A 24,775-nucleotide genomic window follows, 5' to 3' on the forward strand; every position below is an offset into this window, starting at 1 on the left:
TACTCAAACATCTTCATTATTCAAGCATCCATATGTCGAGGTTTTTAATAAGTGCACCCTTCTTTATCATCTCCATTGAATCTCCATAAGTTCTTGTCAGTGGAAACAGAAGAAGGAATAATCACCTTTATCCCACTTGAGACTAATTTGGCTAACACACCAAACAGAAGGGACAAAAATAGAAGTGTTAGCTTGTTGTGTTGCTTGATTTTTAAGAGCTTTCACAAAATTCAGTTCAGTTCCTTTTGTTTATTTCAGGCTATGACGCGTGTGGTGGTCATCAACAAACTCTCCACACATCTATTACGGTAAGACATCATTAAAATGTCAATTTTGCATAATAGGGAATATAGCGCTATAATCTCATAGTATAGTCATCTAATGACCACAAAATTGCCGAACCGATTACTCCACAAACTTCAGATTCATCAAGTAAGAAAATGATCATGATGGTATTTTTGTGTACGCTTTAGTTTTACTGAAGCTATTTGACAAACATTTACATTTTTTTATTTAACATTATTTTAACAGAATATTCAGTGTTGGTGCACTTATTTGCTCTGTCACTTTAAATGTTCTATTTCTGAATGAAGAGGCCGAAATTAAAAATGTGTAAAAAAAAAAAATCCAATTCATCGATTAATCAAAAAACTAATCGACCGATTAATCGGTTGTTAAAATAATCGTTCATTATGTGGAATTGTGTGCCCAAAAAGTCTCAGTTTGTAGTGTTATTAATACATTGCATGAGTCCAAATGTGTTCATGGCGGGTCTTTATGACATCATCACCTGTTGACTCTGTAATTCTTTGCTAACTAACACACTTATGACACAAGTCGACTTTATGCATTAAAAAAAATAAGTACAGTGGCAAAATAACCCACCATGGAGCTAAAGAAAGTTACAAAAGCCAGCCAATGTTTGTTGGCTGAGAAACAATATTGAAGAATTGAAGAAACGACTTACCGCAAAACACATGCAGCCTTTTTTTTTTGTCTTTTTTCCCCCAAAAATGTAATTTGTGTAAATATGTTTCATTGTTTAAAACTGATTTGTTGGATTTAGTATTTTGTCTTATGGGAAAACTGTATTTGTTTTCAATGGATCAATAACAAACACTGAGGTATCGCTGTATTTTTAATGCCTTAACTACATTAGATGTTCTACGTATTTTTGAATAGTTTTAAATATTCGAGAGAAAGTCACACATTTCTTTAATGAGCCAAAGAATCCCTGCTCGTATGTTCGTGTAGACGAGCCCTCAAAGCCCTCAGACTGACAGGCTATCAGTCCAGAGCGTATTGTGCTACTGACCCTAAGTACGATGTGCTATCGAAAGGCTACCACTGCTAATGACGCACCATCACACGTGTTAAGGTGCACAACATCTCTACACGGAGTAAAATGTTTTGCGTTGGTTGTTTTACTGCATCCTTTGATAAGTTGCTTGTAGCTAGAGGCCATTTTGTTCCACTTTCCCCGGAAGTCATTTTACTGACAGGTAACAGTGAGAGCAACGAGACACACTGGCCTATAATCTGGCTCAGTGAAGCATTTCATTTGGGTTCAGCTGTCAGCCTGCACAGAAGCAGAACACTTGGCACAATTATATCCCAAAACACTTGTGGCCTACAGGCTCAGAATTACAACGAGTGCCCCAGAAGACCAGAGGGGAGGGAAGAACCCGTTGAGCCAGGGACGCTGATGATGAGCAGATGAGCAGGGATCAATGTTGGACTCCAATTTAACCAACAGGAGGGAGTGTGACAAGGAGTGGTGCTTGGGGCCCCCGCAGTACTTTGATTTAACCAGATTTGTATTAGGGTGTTATTTACACACCTGCTGCCAAGGGGACAGACAAGAAAACGCACTCCCCGCCCCTGGCTGCTATGCTCGCATATTGCACAAACACCAGTCCTAGTGGGAAACAAACACATCTGTGCAATCCTCTCGAAAACACGCGTTTATTTGTTTGGTCTCTAAACATGTCAGCTTCTAATCATGGTTAATCGATCAAGGTACTTATGTAGCCGCAAGGAACTATTGGTTTGTTGTGGCCCAGAGCTCCCCCTCCAGTGTGAAGGCAATTTAACCTCTAAAGCAAAGGTGTCCAAACTTTTTCCAACGAGGACTTCATACTGCAAAATCAAAGGATGAACGGGCTTTTTAGATTTTTACTTTTGTAAAAAGGCTAAAAAGTTCAATGTAGTTTTGAATGAATGAATTTGAATGGGCTGCAAGGCGGAGTGGTTAGTGCATGCGTGGGTTTTCTCTGGGTACTCCGGTTTCCTCTCACGTTCCAAAAACATGCTAGGTTAATTAGCGACTCCAAATTGTCCATAGGTATGAATGTGAGTGTGAATGGTTGTTTGTCTATATGTGCCCTGTGATTGGCTGGCAACCAGTCCAGGGTGTACCCCGCCTCTCGCCCAAAGACAACTGGGATAGGCTCCAGCATCCCCGGCGACCCTCGTGAGCATAAGCGGCACAAAATGAACGAATTAATTAATTTGAGGGCTGCATGGTGCTTGAGTGGTTAGCACGAAGACCTCACAGCTGGGAGACCCAAGTTCCATTCCACGATTGGAGTTTGCATGTTCTCCCCATGCATGCGTGGGTTTTTTCCGGGTACTCCGGTTTCCTCCCACATTCCAAAAACATGCTAGGTTAATTGGCGACTCCAAATTGTCCATAGGTATGAATGTGAGTGTGAATGGTTGTTTGTCTATATGTGCCCTGTGGTGTACCCCGCCTCTCGCCCAAAGACAGCTGGGATAGGGTCCAGAACCCCTTGTGAGGATAAGCGGTAGAAAATGAATGAATGAATGAATTTGACCTCCAAGATGGGGGATTTCAGGAAAACATTTTTTAACCAAAGTAAATTATTATTTTCTTTTCAGTTGGTTATCCTCTCAATGAGCAACCCGTATTAGCATAAAAAAAGTTAGTGTGGGTGTGTCATTGGAATGACAGACACTTTTCCTATTATTATAAGCCAGTTTCTCCATTGATGATGTAACATTCCGCTTTTTGATCTCATTAGATTGTGTAGATGTACCAAATGTTGATCCAGTCTAGCGTCTACATGGGTTGGTGATATTGAACCTAAGAACTCGCCTCCAGGTAGCTTGTAATGTGTAGGTGGGCTGATGATGGATGGAGCTCGCTTGTCTAGGGGAGGTGGACGAGAGGATATTTTCTCTTTTGTTTTGCTCACCACCTGAGTCTGACCCCACCCCATGCATCTGCCCCCTCCATCTCCCACTCAGACTCACTAATGGGAAGTTGGAAGCGCAGTTCATATTCTCTACCGGCACCTTACCTCGACTCTCTTAATGATCCGTTCGTGTTTTTGTATTTCTGTCCTTCTGAAGGAGTTCATGTTGCGCCGATGAACATTTTGTATTGGTTAGGATTGTTTTGAATATATTTGAGTCAGGGCAGCACAGAAGTAGTTTGGTTGGGATGTTTGCTTCGCAGCTAGGTGGTTCTGATTCTGATTATGAAGGTTTTCCTTGCAGTTTTCTCCAACAGTCCAAAAACGTGCATCAGTTAATTAGAGCCTTCATATTGCCTATGAGTGTTCAGCCATCAGATTGGTGGGTTGTTGTCGATAGTTGGTTTTGATGTGTGTTTGGGGTCCTTGTCTGGTTGGGAGACTACATTTTGTCCATGTTTCAGTTGTGTGACTGTCAATTTGACCTGAATTTAAAGTACCAGGTCATCAGATGGCTTAAAATTCTGCAGCGAAGATCCATGTTTATGTTCTGAGTTGTCTTTGTGCTGCCATACTTTGTACAACAGACTATTTGTATGTTGGTTGAAATCTGTTTGGGGTCCTTGTCCAGTTGGGAGACTACATTTTGTTCATGTTTCAGTTGTGTGGCTGTCAATTTGACATGAATTTAAAGCATCAGGTTATCAGATGGCTTCATATTCTGCCACGAAGATCAGTGTTTACGTTCCCAGTTGACTTTGTGCTGCCATACTTTGTACAACAGACTATTTGTGTATTGGTTGAAATCTAATTAGATGTCTAACACATATGATTTATTGTATTAAAAGTGTTTTGTTCTGAAAGATTTGCACGTTATTAAACCAGTGCAAAACAGATTTCATGGTTTGAATTAAAGTGAAAATTAAGTGGACCCCATCTCAGCATCACTACTGACATTCATGTTTTGTGTGTGCCAGTGAATCAGACCAGACGTCTGAGATGTCTCTGTGACTGATAACAACTAGAATGAACCATAATCAAGATGGACAAGAAGTTCTCTCTCATTTCCTCTTCCAATGTGATTCCTCTCCTCTCGTCTTACTTTTCATCCTGTTTTTTGAGGCGCCAGTGTGCGTTGTGACAGCATATTTGAATTTTGTTTTCCATTTAAACAGACAAAAGAGGGTGTCCAACTAAAGCTGTCTCACAGGCAATTAGGTTTAGGACGTCAAGTAAATCATTCCTGTAATTTAGACAATGTGAGTCCTAATGATTTATTTGTTTCCGATATGCTTAACAACTTACACTGGGGAGCATCAATCAGTTCTGGGTTCGTCCATCACGGTCTGGTTTGATGCTGCCACAAGGATAGAGGCCTTAGTCGCGACAAGAAGTAAGGAGAGGGCAGGAAAAATTGTCTTGGACTCAACCCACCACGTACATCACATTTTCCAGTTCTTTCCGTCTTGTAGGCGCTATCAAACAAGAGTGAGATGGGGGGGGGGCATATTTGTAATGCGTAATGAATTATTTCTTGAATTCAATATTGTGTCTCACCTTCTTTATCAAATTGCTGGCACTAACAACTTTCTTTGGCCCCATGGTGGGTTATTTAGCAGTTGCACTCAACAAAAAAAATGCATGACCTGCTTTGTTTGGAAACTTCATTTTGCGGAATGTTACAGTACAGGTCAAACGGAGTAGTTTGTTACACGCAATATTGTACGATAACTGAAGTCGTGTACAAAAACCGAGGCAAAGTTTTTAGTTAAAAACTGAATCACTTTGAAAACCGAGGTTTGATTACGAATATTTTTAATTGCGATCACGTTTACACTTTGAATATGTCTGTAAAACCGTAGGATTAATTATTTATTTATTTCGTCTTGGCCCGTCAATGGCATCAGCCTGTGTTCTTCAAAATCCATCCATCTATTTTCCATTGCGCGTAGTCCATTCAGGCCTGTGGGGTGCTGAAGCTTATCCAATTTAATTTAGGGTGGACTTGGACTGGTCGCCAGTCAATCACAAAATGAGTGTGTATAGCACACTGAATGGAATTGATCACACACCAGCTAGTAAAATAATACATTGCATACACAACTGTGGCATGTGAGTATTTATTTTTTACCATATATTCATTCATTCATTTTCTACCGCTTTTCCTCACGAGGGTCGCGGGGGTGCTGGAGCCTATCCCAGCTGTCTTTGGGTGAGAGGCGGGGTACACCCTGGACTGGTGGCCAGCCAATCACAGGGCACATATAGACAAACAACCATTCACACCCACATTCATACCTATGGACAATTTGGAGTCACCAATTAACCTAGCAAGTTTTTTTTTTTAAATGTGGGAGGAAACCAGAGTACCCGGAGAAAACCCACACATGCACGGGGAGAACATGCAAACTCCACTCAGAGATGGCCGAGGGTGGAATTAACTCTGGTCTCCTAGCTGTGAGGTCTGCGTGCTAACCACTCGACGGTCGTGCTGAGTCATTTTTAATAATTTTAATCATTTTTAGCCATATTTCCCAACTCCGCTCATACAAACCTATACCTGTATTCTTTGATTCATTGATTCAATTCAGCAGTCATTAGACAGCTCGTTTTGTTCGGTCAAAATCTGTCAGAGGGATTCAGGATGTTGAAATTGCAAAGATCACAGAATAGTTTTGTAAGACTTAGGAGGTTTGCCACCAGCTGCTTATAACTATCCAAGAAACTCAATTTCTGCTACAGTGATTGACATTTCTATACATATATGCTTATTTGTCCTCTACCAAGAGAGAAATTTCATGTCAAAACTCTAGACATATTAAAATGAACGTATGGGGATGTGCTGACGGGCTTTCAGATAGAACTGGCTTGTTGACACGTCGTGATAAACTACCTGTCATGTCCTGTATGTGCTGCTTTGCTGCCCCCTGTCTGCCTGTCTAGAGGAGCTTGCTTCACACACCTGTTGCCAATCACTGATTGGCATTTAAGCTCCTCAGTTGCACACACTTGCCCAGATAGTGCTGCCTTGCCTTGTGTTAGTAGTTACCTTCTGGTCACTTTCTGCGACTGTGAGTTTCTTTGCCTTTTGTCCTCTGTTTGGTCTGTTTGCCAACCGAGATAACTTAGTCAATTTTCATAACAGCTGGTTTTTTGGCAGTGAGTTTTTCTGTACTTTTTGTTCCTGCTTGATTATTCAGCAGCGCTTTTAGTTCTTTATTTTCTGCAACTTTTTTTGCAGCTTTGTGTTACGCGTTTTCCGTCACAACTAGGTCCGGGCTTTTCTTCTGTTATACTTTGTCTTTTGTTTTTGTCCTTTTTTTGTCCATGTGTTGGGCATCCTTTGTTAATAAACCATTGTTTGTTACTCAATGCCTACGCATCTTGGAGGTCCGAACACTCTTCGGCTGTCACCCAGCATAACACTGTTTTTTTTTTTTTTTTATTCCTGTTTCCTGTTTTTACCTAATACTGTATTTTGGAAACTACAGCCAATCTGAACTTCTGACTTTTTATTAAGTCGTGACCTAAATAAAGAAAAAATTCACTAATTCTGTACAGAAGTATTTTGCTTGTGGACCAGTGTGATTGTTCACACAGTAAAATGTAAATACAAAATTATATTGAAACAAACACACTTCTGTATGGACATGTTTGTTTCTTCAAGAATCTCTGAAAAAATGTCGAAATGTTGATAAAGTGACAACTCTGGCAAAAACAAAAGCCTTCCCATAACACACCGACACATCCCTCAAGAGCCACAGCTGCAATGCTCAATAATTGCTTAATTAACTTTTGGTCTAAAAGGCTCCTCTGAAGCTGTTTGTGCTTGTGTGTACAAGTAAAAAAAACTAAACAGACATTGTTGTGCATTCTTCCGTACACACATTGCCACACATTCAATTAAACTTTCACAATAACAAATGAGTGACTTTGAGTGCAACGAAATGCTGCAAAAGAACGTCTCGGTGGAATTTTACTTCTGTTATGCTCACAGACCGGGGAGTTTAAAAAAAAAAAAAAAAAAACAAATTATAACATTCCTTCATTCACACCCTCCACAGTCTCTCTTCTCCATGGTTTTTACGTCTTTAGTCTCAAGTGTCAGAAAGCCCATTACAGTATTTACATCAGTAGACCCTCAAAGAGCTCTCCTTCAAACAGGCGCGGAGGGAAAGACGCATGGAGGCGGAGAGATATGGTTGGAAGGAACGAGATGGATGGAGGGGGAGATGAAGGGGTAGTGGGGGGTGGAGCACAAACATACTTCACAAGTCAGCATATAAACAGTGGACAAAAACAGCGCAACTCCAAGGTGCACGTGTACTGTTGTGGCGTCAGGAAATCAGCAGCACCCTAATTTGAATTGCTGCTATAATTATAATCAAATGAGCACATTTTCTGGGTGATTGGCAGCCTGCTCTCTTTTGCAACAAATCCTACCATTGCCGCATGTCTCTTTCTGCACAAAGCAAGAAGACAACACGTATAATTTATTTTCAGCTGCGTTTGCTTGTTATGATAGAAGTTGCACATTAAGGCTGAATTTGTTTGTGGGTATCGGTATGACAGAATTATCATGAATGTATTTGTAATACTGTATGTACATTGGAACCTTGGTTAGCATCAGTAATTCCAGAATGTTATACTTTAACCAAAACGTACTCTAACTGAATAAAATGTTCCCAGTCCCATTAAATCCAATGAATCAGTTCAAGAAAGCAATACATGTTAACACAAGAAGTTACAGTTATCCAATTATAGCTTTACAATGCAACAAACAATAAAAAATGCATATAAAAACAGTGGAACCTTGGTCCGTGTCTGCCCTGGTTAGCATATTTTCAACATTTACACCACAAATGTGTGCATTCTCTAATAGGCTTACAATATGGTCTGCATCTTGTTGTGTTAATACAGTTGGTGAGTCCAAAAGCGTTTTTATTATTATCACAAAACATCTGACCATCCTAACTAATTAAACTAAATGGCAATCGGAACGTTACGTCGCCTACAGATGGTGTCATGGGAGGATGACTCTCATAAAACGTTTTCATAGTTTTACAATTATAGTTATCTTTAATCAAAGTAGAATTAACCGTAAAGAAAACCTGGAATTTTTACTCATCATCATTATGTGAAACATAAGCACACAAATTTATTTCCCTTTTATGTGCATTACAACGAGAGAAAATAAGTTAATATAAGCTAGTTAACAATACATGTCATTGGGACATACATATTTTCAATATGAATCCCTCAAAAAACACCTCAAACAACATTGCATTTAATCAAATACGTTGATTAAATCATGTAATACTATAAGTATCTTGCCATAGTTTGATTACCGAAATTTCTTTCCAATGATTTAGCCCAGGAGCTTACGCTACTTCCGTCAACAACAGAAACAACGATGACACAAAAAATGCTGACAGCAAATGAGCATCTTGTTGAGTCTTTGAAGCTAATTTGACTGTTAGCTATCCTTCCATCTGTTCTATCTGTCTGTTATGTTATATTATGTTATGTTACAGATAACTATAGTTAATTTATCCCTTTCATTCATCATTTATACATAAATCAGTATCCGTTGATATTGGTACATTGGAACTGAAGTGCTGGACATTATCGGTACATCGGATCTCGGCAAATATTGAGAATCTTTCATCCCCCAAAATTAGACGACTGAAGCTTCATGGAAGAAAAAGCTTGTGGAGTCACAAAAAAGGACAAAGCCCTTCCAGAAAAACGTTGTCCGAGGACCATTTTGTCGTGCTGCGACACTGCTATATTTATGAGCAACAATACTTAGCTGCTTTTTGATTAGCACCCTTTCTTCTCTCTTCAAAACTAAAGTCAAACAGACCATAGTCATTTTCTCCCTCTATAAAAGGGGAACTAATTCATTCATATGAGCTAATTTCAGTCTGAAAATAATGCAGCCTTGTTTTCGGTCTTTTGAATGGAACTAAAATGTGGTCCTAAGCTTCAGTAATTAAACAATTTAAATACCAATTGTCCACACTGAAAGCCATTCAAGCCATTCAAAGTTTGTTGTCAAGGAAATTATAATTGCGTATTTATGTATCATTTTCTTACACACTTAAAAATACATGATGGGGTAGATTTTTTGGATGCCATTTTCATCCATTTTTTGGATGACATATTTTGGTTGTTGTCACTGGATGTCCAAATCTTTTCCACTGAGCTAAGGATTTTGTACCCGCTCCTACTTAACCTAGCACCATATCATGGTGGAGGAGTTTGCATGTACCAATGATCCTAAGCACCTACGTTTTTAGGGGTGTTTTTAGGTGTCCTAATAATGAATGGCAAAATTCCCTCTCCTGGACGCGGATCACAGTGGTCCCCCCTCTGGAGTCAGACCTAGGGGTGGTACTCAATGGCAAATGCCTGGCGGTTGGGTCGTCCCAATGAGCCGACTGCTCACAGGAGCAGTTGGAGATGGATAGCAGCAAAAAGTGTGGACTGTGACGAAGCTGGGTTTGTGAAATACTATATATTATTATACATTGTTTTCCCTCCCCCATGTAATGTATCAACACTGCACCCGCGGGTGTCTGGATGTTAGGTCACACATCGGTCATACATACAAACAGACTGATTTTTCACCGTTAAAACAGCTTGGGGTCAAATTGGACCCAGACGAACAGTGCGTACAATGTGTGTTCAGTCTCCCATTTACTTGTTCTAAACTTAAGAATCAGTTTAATGGCTGACTTGATGCAGGTAGCATCTCATGAATGAACTTTACAGATGCCGAGTCGTGACCAGAAGACATATGACTTGTCTTTTTTTGACTAATAATAGGCAATAGTCAACCATGAAACAGTGACAATAATCCATCCATCTTCCATGCTGCGTATTCTCACGCCAGGGCATGCTGGAGTCTATCCCAGCAAGTACACCTTGGACTGGTCGGGCACATATAGACATACAAACAACCATCCACACTCATATTCATACCTACGCATACCCAACTAACCTAACATGCATATTTTTGGAATGTGGGAAGAAACTCCACACAGAGATGCCCAACGGAGATTCAAACCCAGATCTCCCGAATGTGCGACCAGTGGTAGTTACTTTATTAATTGATTAATTGATTTTTGAAAAATAGGTTATTGCTAGATTGATACATGATACATGATAGATACATGCTAGATTGGCGACTCCAAATTGTCCATATGTATGAATGTGAGTGTGAATGGTTGTTTGTCTATATGTGCCCTGTGATTGGCTGGCCACCAGTCCAGGGTGTACCCCGCCTCTCGCCTGAAGACAGCTGGGATAGGCTCCAGCACCCCTCGCGACCCTTGTGAGGATAAGCGGAAGTAAATGAATGAATGGATTTGTGGTGTAACTGTGCTAGTTAGCAAAGAATTACAGAACCGCTGATGACATCATAGACTGGCGACAATGCTGATTTGCTGTGTCTGTTTCCATGTTTTAGCAAACTAATATGCTGCTACCAAGAATGTTTTGTGATATAAATAATAATTAATAACACAGTGCCATAGTAGGATACACTAACCGGAAAAGGCAAATTCTTGGTGTATTTTTTTTTTTAACCAAAAGATATGGTATGTAGGCTAACTGAGGTTCCACTATATTTGCTTTGGTTTCCATGGAGTTTCCATGTCTTCATCCTATATTAGAGAAGATGCATAGCAGATGAGCAGTTTCAGAGAGCAAGTAAAGAAGGTTGAGAAAAGCCCAGGTCAAGGCAGAGCTGGAGATTCAGCACCAGGATTCCTTGAGCTATCGTCCCACATTGAAATTCTGAGCTCATAGTTAGTTAAAACCCCCTCCCTACTCCTTGTCCTTTTTTTTTCAAGGGTGATGTCATCGCTATATGAAATCTTTGGTCAGATGCCACCATCACTTTCATCTCTGTCGCTGCCACCATCTACACACACACACAAGCACTTAGCCTCACGGCGACCTATATCCTAATGCACATTTGCTGTAAAGGACACAAATATATCTTTATCATTAAATGGGTGGAGTCAGTATAGACCAAGCAAGAGTGGAAAGCATGATAGAGCATCACAGTCATTGCACACTTAAATGAGTTGGAAAGGCACTGATACTAGGAGAGTTTTATGGGTGGTTTAGGGTGGCTAACCATGCCACTTAAGGCCATGGTGGAGGGGTGTGGCCCATTTTAATATGTGAGAGTGCTTCCATGGTGACTGTCTGTGTGAGGGAGGAGCTGACCGTAAATCTTTTCAAATCATTAGGAATTCATGGATGGTAGTACAGGGGGAATTGTGTGTGTGGTTGAATAGAAACCAGGTGGTCAAAGGCAAAGACGGCAAGATCTTATTGTGAGTCTTCAAGATGCTAGACGGCAAATATTGCACATTTGCTATCCAACAAAAATCATGAATTTTTAAAAATCTTTTTAACAGTTTTTATACATCCAAATTCTGATGTAGGCAAATCCATATTACCCATATGACCATTGACAAAACGTCAAGCTGGAGTTGGGCGGATCGATTCATATTGATATCTTTATCTACATTATATGTACAGTGCTTTTCAATTATCTTCTGCCATGCCCCCTCCCCTCCCCCCAAAAAGACAGAATTTTTCTTTTTTTGCAACCTTCTGATTTGAATTTTTAATAATTACTGTCAAATTGCATGTTTTGTCTTAACATTTTTTTTAGACTTGTAGCATACTGTAACTACAGAGTCAACCAATGACTTCATAGACGGGCAATGGCGATGACGGCCGGTATGTATTAACAAGCTAATAGGATGCTAACATGGACGTTTTGTGATGTACAAGATGTGCACCATATTGTAGGCAAACCGGAAAATGTGCACCAACCAGGGCAAAATTTTGCTGTGAATTTTTGATGTTAGTGGAGGAAAGTGGGGGCTACACGGCGGTCGAGTGGTTACCGCGCAGACCTCACAGCAAGGAGACCAGGGTTCAATTCCACCCTCGGCCGTCTCTGTGTGGAGTTTGCATGTTCTTCCCGCGCATGCGTGGGTTTTCTCCGGGTACTCCGGTTTCCTCCCACATTCCAAAAACATGCTAGGTTAATTGGCCACTCCAAATTGTCCATAGGTATGAATGTGAGTGTGAATGGTTATTTGTCGATATGTGCTCTGTGATTGGTTGGCGACCAGTCCAGGGTGTACCCCACCTCTCTCTCGAAGACAGCTGGGATAGGCTCCAGCACCCCCACGACCCTCGCGAGGAAAAGCGTTCAAAAATGAATTAATGAATAAATGGAGGAAAGTGGGACGAAGACTACCAAAGACACCACACTAGCTAAACAGGCTATAATAGTATGAATCACAGCGTCTGTGATCGGTATTGAAATGCATTGGCCTATCATGTGATTCTTCACTGAAATCCGCCAATACTGATCAATCAGAGCATCCCTAACCTCAGCATATCCACGCAGTTTGCAGATATCATGCAAAAAAACAGGAAAGCGATGACATCAATGAAGTTTCATTGAAGGCTTTTTCGGTGCTTTGCAGCAGTGCCATGGCCTTTTTAATAGTTTTTTGTCCTTGATTTCATTTGGGGTTCTGCCAGAAAACAAAGTGCAATTATTTGCTTTGGAACCAATATGTGTCAGGACCGAGAAAAGTAATAGCTCAACTGTTCCAAATGAGCGGTGCATTTTTTAAAGTGATTTTAATTCCTATGGTTGTGCATCATTATGAAATCAGTGTCTAATAATGTTTGACACACACCAAACATAATGATTCAGAATGCTTCTTCCTACTATAAAGTGAAATACGCTCTCCAGAAATAAATTGTGAAATGTCGGAAGAAAATTGTGCAAATGATGATACTTGCAAGCAAAAGCCAAACGACCACGCGGCGCTGAGTAATGATGCCTGACAACAATGACACTCAAACGCACCAATGGCACTTTGGTATTATTAAAACCACCTGAGGTGTAAAAGCAGCAGAAAACCTGCAAGTCCTGGGAAAAAAAGACACACTTGTATCATCTATTAGAGCACAAGACTTTGGGCAACACTGCACGTCAATGCATTAATGGCGTGCTTGATAAATGCCTCACAGTCACTCCAGGTAAAGGTAACAGATGATCATGTTCTCTAATGGTACACACATTACACACAGAATCAAGTAGAATAAAGCACTGGTTTTATTGTTATTTTTATAGGTATTCTTTGATCAGATGCTACCATCTGTATACACATAACTGTTTTCTGTTATGAGCAAATGTAGTATTGCTTGTTATTAATTATTAACTGGATCAAAAAGACAGGTGAAGTTGTCTGTCACTTTGTAGCATTCCGCACAGCCTGTTATCGTTCTTCAGTTGCATTTATTATTATCTATTTGCACAGATATAGTGATGATAACATTAATAGCTCATAAGAGTTTAATTTAAAATGGAACTGCACTTTTTGGGGGAATTTTGCCCATCATTCACAATCCCTATTTGAAACATGAACACATATTTCTTTCCCTTTTCTGTGCATTGTAACACAAAAAACTAGTTAATTTGAGCTAGCTTACAATGTTGTCATTGGGACACACGTATTTCGACAACAAAGCCCTCTAAAAATAAACCTCTAAAAAGTTGCATTGTTTGATATACACGCTGTCATCATGCATTAACGTGTACACCAGGGGTGGGCAAACTACGGCCCGGGGGCCACATGCGGCACGCCGAGCGTTTGAATCCGGCCCACCAGTTGCTTTCTAAGTATTTCAACTTTTAAAATACAAACTGGCAACATGACTTGAATGTAAAAACTGTAAAATGAAAATACATAGTTTAATGTGGTCTGATGTTTAAAGTATCCCTGAATAAAGAATGTATGAGAACATACAGCGGATAGTATAACACTTTTACAGATGAAATTAGACAAATAATTCAAGGAAAATTATAAGTATAAAATTGTATGTGTGTTAAATATATGTTCTGGCCCCCCCGACAATTTTGTTAACTCAATGCCGCCCATGAGTCAAAAAATTTGCCCACCCCTGTTGTACACTAATGATAACATGTAATAGTTGCGGTATTTTGCCCTATTTGGATGATTTAAAGCACTATTTAAACTTCTTTCCGAAGGTGCATTGATACTAGCTAGCTAACACGACGCCTCGCTAATCGCTAGTCTCAGCATAATTCAGAGACAAAAGAGTGGATATCGAGCTCTCAATTTCGCTACAAAAACTCAACCAGATGCCCGTTTGCCGTCAGACTTTTTTTTTTTTACCTGAGAACTGGAGAACACGTCTTGTATTGGAAAAGACACAGCCATCCTTAGAAGAGCGGAGAGTGTAAGTGTTGTTGCTGTTGTTGTTGTTGACAGAGCTAGCATAACTGTGTATCAAACCGCTGAGAAAAGAGGTTTCGGTGGTGTTTTAAATCCACTCAAACACAGTGTGGCTAGTGACAGGCTAGTGTTCGGCCATATATATATATATATATATATTATTGTCTTATAGTGTCTTGCTAAGCTATTTTTCTCCCATTATGGCTTTGTGCACCTCTTAGTTCGGCTTGTAGTGTTCCCTTCCATTTTTTTTTTGTCGCATAACTTTTAGTTTGTGATTTTTTGTATTGCTTTGTTCGATCCATCTTTTATTTAGCCCTTCGATTTGATTATACGGCACACACTATAACAATATGTCTTCCTCTGTCCATGTGTTGATTGATTGGGTTCTTTTTCTCAGCAGATGCAGCTTTTCCTGCTAAATCTTCTTCTCCGGTTGCCATCTTTTCAGTCTCTCTTATGTACAGTCGTTCCAGTTGTCATAAATTTGTTCTAAACGGTCACCCAGACTGAGGCAGGGTTCTCCAGCTGAACATCCTTAATTGATATAGTCTAGAATGAGCCGAGACACGACATCGGTGACGTTTTCTGAGGTCATCTGGAGTTTTGGGTCTTTCAACAATCATACACGCTCGCTCTGATGATTCAGTGTTTTTCAGGAAATGCTCTGTGTACCAGTAGCCACTGACCCAGGGGTCGCTTCTGACAGTACATCCTCATCTAAAGTCACCTGGAGGCCCTCTTTGCTGCCTCCATGGTGGAATTGATGGCTTCACATTTTGCAACGCCACTATTGCCAAGTTGCACAACAAGCATCCAGCAAAGCCTCCACTCCCGACTTTGATGGGCTCACAGCAAGGCTTCCAGCCTCTCCTGGAGCATCTTTTACACAAATCCTGCAAAATTGCTGCATCTGTGCTGTATAAGCTGGAATATATTCACCTGCTAGAGCCCAGTGAGGCACAATATTGCTTCAAGTGTGTGCTACCATATTGCGATATCAGATAATTAGATGCGAGACGACATCCGCAACTGCGTCTGGTGTGTTGTATAAAATCTTTGTCCGCAGTGACATTTCTGTCCAAAAATGCTAACTTTTACAGTGTACAGTTTAGCATTCTTCAACTTCAAGTACGGACAATTTCAAGTGAACTTTGTTAGTGTTTAGCTTAAATGGTTGACCTTTTCTTTAGGCCATAAATCGGACATACTGATACATTAACTTTATGTTTCAAAGTCATTGTATCATTCAGCGGTTTTACCTTTAATCATGGATCCGTGTTCAGTGGCACCAAAATATTTGGTGAGTTTTGAGCCCCCCAAATTGGATGGAAGGACGGATAATTATTATTATTGTTATTATAAACGATAGATACAATACGGACTTTGCTTTTCTGCATGGTCTCTTAAAAACAACACAAGACAAACCAAAAATATATCAATAATAATAATGTAACAATATGACAACACAACAAAAAACACATATTTGTGAAAATAAACAAATGAGAACTGCTAAATTTTGTTGTCATTATGATAGCACCGATCTGATACTTAATACTACCCTCGGTATTGATACTACTGATATTTTCATTGATCGACCACCCTCCTGTGAGCGTGGGAGACCAAGTAAGAACAAGAAAAAGCAACCTGTCTGCTTGGCTACTGGCTGTTCATTGATTTTGGAGTCATTTGAAAGTCATGCTCTTTCACCCTCTGTCCACACACACATACATACACAGATCAATTACAGCACAAGGCAATTAAAGCCAACTTGACAGCAATATAGAAGTTCAGGTTCGTAATTTTAAACGTGTTGTAAATTTAAAGTGTTAGTTGGAGGAGGATTGGCTGGCAGATAAGTTGTGCGATGATGGAGGAACGGACAATCGATAAATCAAGAGATGGGTTTGGGTAGGAGGGGTTGTGTGATGACCAACAGGCGGGAGGGCAAAAGTCAGAACCTTAATCTTGATTGAAAAGAGCGGCAGTGTGTTTGTACCTGAGGACGGGGTGTCTACCATGCTGGGGAGATTACTAGTAAGTAACTAATGATGACACCAGGGTGAGCGAATTGGGTCTGTTGACTTCTCTTGTCCGTTCAATCACATGTTGGTTGGGAAAGTGGATGCATGAGTGAAAGATGCTTTTTTTCACAATACACATGACATGCAGATGCAGCGTGTGTATCATATGTGCTGCTGTGTTAATGCGTATGAGTGATCACGTTCCGGGTCACATTCATTACTTTCCTCAAGGCTCTGCAGCCCAATATGGCTCTAATATAACACTTTCATATCCTTACAGGCATTGAATTTTTCTCCCTGGAAAGACTGAAACATAGCGATAGCGAAACATACAGCGTAATGTAAAAACAAAGTACAACCATGCGGGAAAAGTTAACCGTTACAGGCACATCTCTAATGTCCTCTAGAAATGTGACGAGGGGAGAAGGTACCGTTAACGAATATAGTAATCTAATGCGACTGCCATTTAGAGAAAGAAAGGCTGCACGGTGGTTGAGTGGTTAGCGCGCAGACCTCAGACCCTCGGCCATATCTGTGTGGAATTTGCATGTTCTCCCTGTGGGTTTTTTTTACGGGTACTCCAGTTTCCTCCCACATTCCAAAAACATGCTAGGTTAATTGGCAAATCTAAATTGTCCATAGGTATGAATGTGAGTGTGAATGGTTGTTTGTCTATATGTGCCCTGTGATTGGCTGGCAACCAGTCCAGGGTGTATCCCGCCTCTCGCCTGAAGACAGCTGGGATAGGCTCCAGCACCCCTTGCGACCCTCGTGAGGATAAGCGGTAGAAAATGAATGAATGAACAATAGTAGCTTGGTTTGTGTTTTCAGTTTTCAGTTCAGTCTTTCATTGGAGCAGGACAGTGATAGTAATCTGCCACTGAAATTACATTGGATTATGCTGGTTGTCCATGATTTGTTCTGCCACAGATACCAGGCTGTCCAACTCAGTGCCAATGACAGAGCCTGCCTCCCTCGCCAGTTTGTCCAGGTGGGTGGCATCCTTCATCTTGAAGCTACTCCCCCAGCACACTACTGCCTACTACTACTACTGGGCACTCGCTACCACGGTCTGGTAGTAGATCTGACCGTAGTTATTTACAAAGCTATTTTTCTAAATGTTGTTAAAAATGTTTTTAAAAACAGGGGTTAGGAGATCCCTGCTGTGGAGTACAACAGATGAATCCCAATATCGATGTCATCCACATCAGGGTAGGAACAGTATCAAATTCCTGTGATTATGTCAGTATTTTTGTTTATATCAGTGTTTTTATTGTGTTGCTCAAGCATATTTATATTGTTTATAAACTCAGGGAGTATGTTTGTGGACACACGAGGCTACGGGCAAATGATATATTTTGTGTTGTTTTGCGCTATTGACTTTATAAGCAAATAATTATTATATTTAGTGTGTGTGTGTTTTCTGTTTGCCTAAAATCTTTGTCTTATGTTGTATTTCATTTTTTTGTGATAATAATCATGATTATTATTATTTTTATAGTCACAACATAACAGATCATAAAAAAGAATTACTATCTGTATCGGTATTGGTAATCCTGAGCCTGTATTTACTTGTACTTTACTTAATTTACGTAATTTGTCTGAAATTCCCCCCCAACTAGATCACTGCTCATCACAGAATTAAGTCATGAAGACAAGACCGAGATACTGTAACACGGTCGCAATGGAAATAGTCCGTCTTCTAGAAGAGAACAAGTGTCGCATAGAAAATGTGTAAAAAGAAAGTCAGTCAGGTGTGTGTATCTCTTTACACTGCTCTGTTTATTCCTGCGTTGGCTTTGTTTGCTTAGAAGAATACACAGAGGACCCAGCAGTCGAAATGTGTGCCCACAGCTTATAAACAATCGTTCAAGTGGGAGATCTCAAGACCCCTTAAGTACCTCCTTATCGCCACCCTGAGTGTGTGTGTGTGTGTGTGTGTGTGTGCTGTGTTGGCACCATGTGTGGTTACCATTCTGACTTGCGGCTGTATAAGCTTTAAATCTCTTAAAGAGCCCGATGAGACAAGTAGTAGGAAGTAATAGCTTAGCCTGTTGTTTCTCCCGCAGCAACTGTCACACATCTGTTGCTAACGAGGAATAACATTTTTACTACATTTATACTGTTTTTCTACGTAGGACAGCTCTTGTCTGAAGGGATGGTGTAGGAGCCAAAATATTAAGCCTGCAAGATACAGGCTTAATATTTTAAGCCATTTTCTGTACTGCTTATCCTCACGAGGGTCACGGGCATGCTGGAGCCTATCCCAGCTGTCTTCAGGCAAGAGGCGGGGTACCCCCTGGACTGGTGGCCAGCCAATCACATAGAACTGATTTAATGAGCCATTTGCAGTTTCACTGTACAAGGTCCGTGTGTACTTAGACATGCATGGCTTATTCTTTGAGACAAGCATATGCTAATGGAAGGATCAACCAGGTATATAGACAATATATAGACAAAAAAAACATTCACACCACCCATGGACAATTTGGGGTTGCCAATTAACGTGTGGGAGGAAATCAGGGTACCTGGAGAAAACCCACCTATGCACGGGGAGAATGTGCAAACTCCACACAGAGATGCCCCAGCGGGGAATCGAACGTCTCCTATCTGTGTGGCCTCCGTGATGACCACTCGTTTGTGGAGCAAAAGGCCTGCAGAAATTCCATATATTTGCATCTGTGTCGCCTGTAGTATGAATAGTACGTATATTTAACAATACAATAAGAGCTCACAGGCTGCACGGCAGTCGAGTGGTTAGCGCGCAGACCTCACAGCTAGGAGACCAGGGTTCAATTCCACCCTCGGCCATCTCTGTGTGGAGTTTGCATGTTCTCCCCGTGCATGCGTGGGTTTTCTCCGGGTACTCCGGTTTCCTCCCACATTCCAAAAAAAACATGCTAGGTTAATTGGCGACTCCAAATTGTCCATAGGTACATATGAATGTGAGTGTGAATGGTTGTTTGTCTATATGTGCCCTGTGATTGGCTGGCGACCAGTCCAGGGTGTACTCCGCCTCTCGCCCGAAGACAGCTGGGATAGGCTCCAGCACCCCCGCGACCTTTCTTATAGGCCACAAAGTGAAGCAAATAGCAGTTTGGCTATCTTGAAAGTCAACCTAAAGCAACATGTTTTTTTCTCAAGCTCTGATGATAAATGGCTTCAGTTATATAGCACTTTTCTACGATGAAGGTACTCAGCACTTTTCGAGTCACCTCATTCACAAAATGATTAATGATGGTGGCATATGTTGGCGTAGGAGGGGGAAAATACTCATTCACACTCTGATAGCATCAGGAGCAGCTATCAACATTATCTGTATTATACAGTATGGACAGTCTATTTTATGATTTTGCCTTTAAATGTCACCACAATGTATGTAACTTCCCACCCCTAGTGTGTGACTATAGAGTGGATGGATAATGGCTTCAGTGCAAAGCACTTTGTAGCTAAAAAAAAAAAGCGCTATATAAATCAAATTCAATACAGTAAGTGATATTCACAAACACTTGATCTTGTTTTTCGGTTGAACTTGGCAGGCATGACTTAGCAGAATGAATATGTGAACCTGATGAATTCAGTTCCCTCAATGGAACTCCCAATAGTAGTCTGGATACTAGATCTGTTCTCAGAGTGGGCGGGACATAAACCCTTAGTGGGCGAGGTTTAAACAGAGATCAATAAGTGAGATGTGCAAGCAATGTTTTCTCCATCAAGCCCCCTCCGCTGACTTTATTTACATTCCATCAAGAAACAATGACATATAATGTTGTGTTCTTCTGATGCATCACCACATATAATATCGCCTTCCTCAACAATAGCAACACTTTTATGAAAATATTTTATTGAATCAGTGCTTACTTTTTCTTTTATTAGCTGGTGTGGGCTGCTTCCTCTAAAAAATAGAAACAGACTGCAGGGCATCATCAAAGAGTGCAGCAGAATTGCTGGCACTGCGCTCAATGATATAACTACGCTGTATCAGAGGTGGACACTGAAAAAGGCTCAATCAGTGATTGATGATCCCACTCACCTCTTGCATGTTGAGTTTAGGTTGCTTCCATCAGGCCGTGGATTTGCTGTTCCTAAATTTTGGACCAACAGGATGAAGAATTCTTTGGTTCCAGTAGCCATTTGTAATGTTGGTGTTATCATTGTTTTGGTTTTGAAATTGGTATTTATTGTTGGTCTGTTGGCTGCACGGCGGTTGAGTGGTTTGTGCGCAGACCTCACAGATAGGAGACCAGGATTCAATTCCACCCTCGGCCATCTCTGTGTGGAGTTTGCATGTTCTCTACGTGCATGCATGGGTTTCCTCCCACATTCCAAAAACATGCTAGGTTAATTGGCGACTCCAAATTGTCCATAGGTATGAATGTGAGTGTGAATGGTTGTTTGTCTATATGTGCCCTGTGATTGGCTGCCAACCAGTCCAGGGTGTAGCCCGCCTCTCGCTTGAAGACTGCTGGGATAGGCTCTAGCACCCCCCGCGACCCTTGTGAGGAAAAGCCGTAGAAAATGAATGAATTGCCCCTCGGGGATAATCAAATGGAACTTGACCTTGACCTTGTGATGTCACAGAGGGCAAGCCTAATTGTGGGATCATTCCACCGTGGAACAATTGGTTCAATTAAATTGGTTTATAAGTCTTTTTGTGTAATCTTGCTGACACATTAATGACAACATAAACAAAGTAGCTATCAGCATGTTGACCAACTCGCATTAGCAGTAGGTTAACTTAGCTTTTGGTTAACTAGACAAATAGTGTGATGCTGACTATTGTTACAGTGTAACAATGTAAATAGTGAATATTTTATATGATTTACCTTTTGTTCTACACATGGCACACATCCTCAGGAAACAAGCTGACAGAGTCTGAGGGGAAAATTGGACTCTGAGTCACGTGTTTTGTGTGTAAATGTAATTTTGATGGTTCATTCATTCATTTTCTACCGCTTATCCTCACGAGGGTCGCGGTTGGTGCTGGAGCCTATCCCAGCTGTCTTCGGGCGCGAGGCGGGGCTCACCCTGGACTGGTCGCCAGCCAATCACAGGACACATAAAGACAAACAACCATTCACACTCACATTCATACCTATGGACAATTTAGAGTCGCCAATTAACCTAGCATGTTTTTGGAATGTGGGAGGAAAACCCACGCATGCACAGGGATAACACGCAAACTCCACAAAGAGAAGGGTGGAATTGAACTCGGGTCTCCTAGCTGTGAGGCCTGCGCACTAACCACTTCCCGCCATGTAGCCGAATTTGGGTGTTTTTTCAGGTAAATACTTTAAAAGATTGGGTGGTAGAAAAGGGGGTATACATTCCAAATACCTTAACCATGACTTTTGATGGGAATTTTTATACATAAACTACAGTAATTTCCCATTAGTGAGCTTTTATAGTACGGAAAGGGTTGTCATGATTTCGCACTTCCCCTGCAGTTGTTATTGCTATTACATCTGTGCATCGCCAATAGTCTCCTTCAGTACCCCTGTTGACATAGTATTATGTTACTTTACACATTCCAGCCCACTGCTGGGGGGTGGGGGGTGATGAGCTCCTGCTTATTATACCCCTCCCCATCCCCCTACACGCACATACAGATACACACACACACACACACTGACCAACATAAAATTGGCAGAAAAAAACAATCCTACTCTCCCTCATCTGTTTAATTGACACCTCCAATCTCCCTTTTCACCTTCCTCACAATCTCTGATTGGTTCTTTCTTTGTTTACAACTTCTCATCCCCCCTCATTCATTTAACAACCTTCTTTTCCCATCCTCCCTTCTTGGGGTCTGATAGGTTGAGTAGCATCAGTTCAGGGCTGTAACCTCGTCCAACCTACATCAATCCATTTTTGAACCCCCCCACTCCCTTTTTTCCCAATGATATTATTCCTATTGCTATCAGCCTGATGAGGCCAGCAGCTGAGGCAAAATTAGATTACTGCGAAGAACAATACTTTTGTGCATACTGCATGTTTGCGTTTTTGCATGTGCTTGTGTGTGTCAGTCTTTTGCTCACTTATCCGCCTATAATGTGTATGTGTGTATAAAAGATATGCAATATTCATGGTGATGCATTTTTAGCAATATATTGACATTAGAAAAGCTATTCTTAAGATATCCCGTGAACATTTTGTAAAAATATGTACACAACAACATCAATGTTTGTGTATTATGATAATTATTCTTACAAATTAGGAATGGAAGTAGAATTTAATGTAGCGGCTGCTGACAAACGGCGTGTGTGTGCTGATAAATCAGATTGATAGCAGCTGTAATTAAATAGTATGTGCTCAGAGATATCATGCCCCCCCCCCCCCTTCCCTTAACCCTTATTGGATACCCTCATTCCGTTTTGCTGTCTTTCCTTTCTGGGAAGCAGCCACTACATATGTCGTCTGTATCTCGCTTGATTCAATGTGTGATCAATTCTATATACTTATATTGTACTGTACTCTTTGTTACCTTTGTGGACTGTGTATTCGGCGAACTGACCTTGTTAATTGGCTCGTTAAGTCAGTGACACACACTTGGAACTCCACTTTCAAGGGGAAGTACACTTTTGGGGGAATTTTGAAAAGTGAACACATATTTCTCTCTCTTTTCTGTGCATTATAATGCCAGAAAATGAGTTATGAGCTAGCTAACAATGCCCATCATTGGGAGATACCTATTTCCACTACGAAATGGTTTAATTCTAAATGGACATACTGTATTCCTGTGCCTTCACTGCCAATGACGCTGACTTACCCGTGTGCTTGATATGTGGCGAGAAATTAGCAAACAACCAAAAATGGAAGACACATAGCGACTGAACTACTGAAAGTTGAGCAGAGAAAACATACTTTCAAGAAATGGATTAACGCTCCAATCTCAGCTACAGCTAATAGTGTTGTGGCTTGGTAATGATAATGGTTTTATTTCATTTGAACATGCATCCAATTACAATTGAGTGCATCACATAATCAGTTCACAGTTCCACATGTCCAAAAGGAGTAGGAAGAAGCAAAGCTTATTAAATCCTACCCCTCCATCTGCTACTTTTACAATCAGTAACTGTTACATTTGTTCACTTCCTGCTTTCCTAATATAGTTTAAGTTTTTGGGTATTTTGTCACGTACAGAGGTACAAGGTGATATGACCATCCAATGACATAATGGGTACCATAGTAAGTGTCAATATAGTGATATATATATAGCACATCATGACTGGTTCAAGACTCTTCATCCTTGCATTTAGCAAACATCAACTGCTTGTAATGTTTCTTGAATTGGCTCATTGTTGTGCATTATTAAAGGAGGTGGTTTAGAGCAGTTACAGTTCTAGTTTCAACCAGTATCGGAGAAAAAAAAAACACTTTTCTAACTATATTAGCAAGTTTAAGTATTTGTGATTTTAGAAATAAGGAGTTAGTATGTTCTCTGTAGGCGGCATTATGAATCTTGAGGGGAAAGTCGTTCACAGATGGAGAATACATGAAAGAATCGTTCAAAAAAAATATCAGATCTACCATATCTATTCTCCCAGTTCAGCAATAAATGATTCAGAAAATGAAAGACAGTCAATGGAAACAAACATCACCGGTAGTCATATTGAGGACTTTAATTCACTTCACTAAACTTTAAAAAAGATTCCAACTAGAAGTTTCTAAACTGTATAATGTAGCTATGTATCCCATCCTGTCATCTGCACCAATGATTGAAGAGTGACAGATGACTTGGAGATAAGTAATCTAAGCAGATGGTCTGCTTCCCAAAGCTGTGTTGTAATTTTTTCGTTAAAGAGGGAGGGATTTGGCTTCCTGATGACAATTGGCGCCTGACGTTGGCATTTGTGAGAGTGACAGTGTGATGGGAATTTTATTATTCGCTGTAATGAGCTGACAGTTATTGCTTTGTTGTGTTTTAATTATGTTGGATTGAAATTGCCTTTCCCATAATGAGACGCCACCTCCAAGACTTGTATTCAATTTTCTCCTTTCTCTGGTTTCCCGTGCCAGGGTGCAGGAAGTGATCCAAGCAAACGTGCAACCATATGTTAAACGCAATCATAGAGGAGTACCGGCCTTTCTTTTTGGAGATGCCACATACCTGCATGATGAAAATGTGAAGTATCCTCATTGGTGTAGCTTTTATTTATTCTCTCTAGGGTGTGTTTAGTTTTTTTTTGTATCAAGCTTTTACAAAGTGGTACATCAGTACCAA

General features: G+C 40.6%; 1 long non-coding RNA gene across 2 annotated transcripts in view; it reads left to right on the top strand.

Annotated features, from left to right (window-relative positions):
• The window catches only part of LOC144899664 (uncharacterized), a 121,053-nt gene that overhangs the window by 378 nt on the left and 95,900 nt on the right, over positions 1 to 24,775 (top strand). Inside the window, exons 2-4 of one of the 2 annotated variants that reach the window (XR_013627994.1) lie at positions 259 to 308; positions 17,482 to 17,542; positions 17,698 to 17,763. This is a non-coding gene — a long non-coding RNA (uncharacterized LOC144899664). The remainder of the gene's footprint in view (positions 1 to 258; positions 309 to 17,481; positions 17,543 to 17,697; positions 17,764 to 24,775) is intronic. The other variant, XR_013627995.1, reaches the window with a different exon arrangement.

This window comes from Doryrhamphus excisus, linkage group LG8 (genome assembly GCF_037039965.1).
Source record: "Doryrhamphus excisus strain RoL-2023G ecotype Guam linkage group LG8, RoL_Dexc_Guam_v1.1, whole genome shotgun sequence".
Classification (NCBI taxonomy): Eukaryota; Metazoa; Chordata; class Actinopteri; order Syngnathiformes; family Syngnathidae; genus Doryrhamphus; species Doryrhamphus excisus.